This window comes from Ictalurus punctatus, chromosome 19 (genome assembly GCF_001660625.3).
Source record: "Ictalurus punctatus breed USDA103 chromosome 19, Coco_2.0, whole genome shotgun sequence".
Classification (NCBI taxonomy): domain Eukaryota; kingdom Metazoa; phylum Chordata; class Actinopteri; order Siluriformes; family Ictaluridae; genus Ictalurus; species Ictalurus punctatus.
Genome location: NC_030434.2, coordinates 23,516,438 through 23,518,001, shown reverse-complemented (window position 1 = coordinate 23,518,001; position 1,564 = coordinate 23,516,438). Strand labels below are relative to the sequence as shown.

At 39.1% G+C, this 1,564-nt stretch overlaps 1 protein-coding gene across 3 annotated transcripts in view; it reads left to right on the top strand.

Moving 5' to 3' along the window:
- Positions 1-1,331: 1,331 nt before the first annotated feature.
- atp2b1a (ATPase plasma membrane Ca2+ transporting 1a) overlaps positions 1,332-1,564 on the top strand; it is a 41,809-nt gene continuing 41,576 nt past the window's right edge. For all 3 annotated transcript variants that reach the window (XM_047162118.2, XM_017494451.3, XM_053688065.1), the window contains exon 1: positions 1,332-1,442. The gene's annotated coding sequence lies outside the window, so the exon portion shown is untranslated. The remainder of the gene's footprint in view (positions 1,443-1,564) is intronic.

Below are 1,564 nucleotides of genomic sequence, written 5' to 3'. Positions count from 1 at the left end.
ATACTCTATACTTTTCTAGCTCTGATAGTTGTGCAGCTTGAAATCGCAGGTTTGTATTCATGCACACGTTCCAGTACGGTATTGCTCCTATAGTACAGAGTAAAGAGACGTTTATTTAACATTTATGGAAGGAGTTCATTTTAATGAATAAGGATCAACATTTAAATCATTTTATATGCATGCAACACCTGGTGTTTTAAAGTTTTAACGTTTAGAAACATACACTTAAGGTCAGAAGTATGTGGACACCTGACCGACACACAGTTGTTGCCACAAAGATTGAAGCATTCGGTTGTATAGAATGTGTTTGTACTTTTGGTCATAGGGTTATATCCATCCATTTTCTATACCGCTTAGACTACTGGGAACCTGGAGCCTATCCCAGGAAGCATCGGGCACAAGACGGGGTACACCCTGGACAAGGTGCCAATCCATCGCATGGCACAATCACGTACACACTCACACACCCATTCGTACACTTACGGACACTTTGGACATGACAATCAGCCTACCATGCATGTCTTTGGACTGGGGGGGGGGACCGATGTACCCGGAGGAAACCCCCGCAGCACGGGGAGAACATGCAAACGAATCGAACCCCCAACCCTGGCGGTGTGTGCTGAACATGCTAACCACTAAGCCAAGGTGTGCCCCATATAGTTATAAATATGAATTATATATATGTACTATAATATATAAATGTTATAAATAACTATAATATATATAAAACTAGAGAGAAAAAAGTAAAAAAATAAAAGAGAAAAAATAAAAAATTTTGTGTGTGTGTGTGTATATATATATATATATATATATATATATATATATATATATATATATATATATATATATATGTACACACACACACACACACACAGACACACAATGTATGTATGCGTGTGTGTAAGGTCTTGTGTACTGCCAGTACAGCGCTATCGAATCAAGATAGAAAATCTCTACGTCATGGAAAGAGTGACGTCGGCTTTAATTAGCCGCTGGGGAAGACTTGTCCCAGACTGTGGGCGGGGCTTAGAGAGCCGGAGTTGTGCACGAGCTTAAATTTTTTTTATTATTATTATTTAATTCTTTTTTGTCAAATCTGCATTATGCGTACTACGAACATTCTTTCTTTAAATTCGCGGTTTGAATTCTGCATTCATATACCACAAACGAATAGGTCGAAATGTAAAAAATATATAAATATCAATATAAATATATGTATATCTCAGAGAATGGCTGGTGACGTCACGGTTTCCAGCAGCGACAGATATCTCGGTTAAGCCAATAGGGGATTCGTATTAATATCTCTTAGACCCGTCCTCCTGACGTGGGTCACGTGTCCCCCAGCGACGCTCGCCAGTGGGCGGGGCTTCGCAGCAGATTGAAGGAGGGTGGTGGACAGGCTGGAGAGTGCGGCTCACGGAGACTTGTGCGAACGCCGCTTGGTGAGTGTCTTATAAATATATACATATACATTTTAATATATACATTAGATGTATTTTAAAATTAATTTTCATTTCCATTTTTTCACTATTGTGCTGAAAAATATTTCTTCCTGCAATTCGCT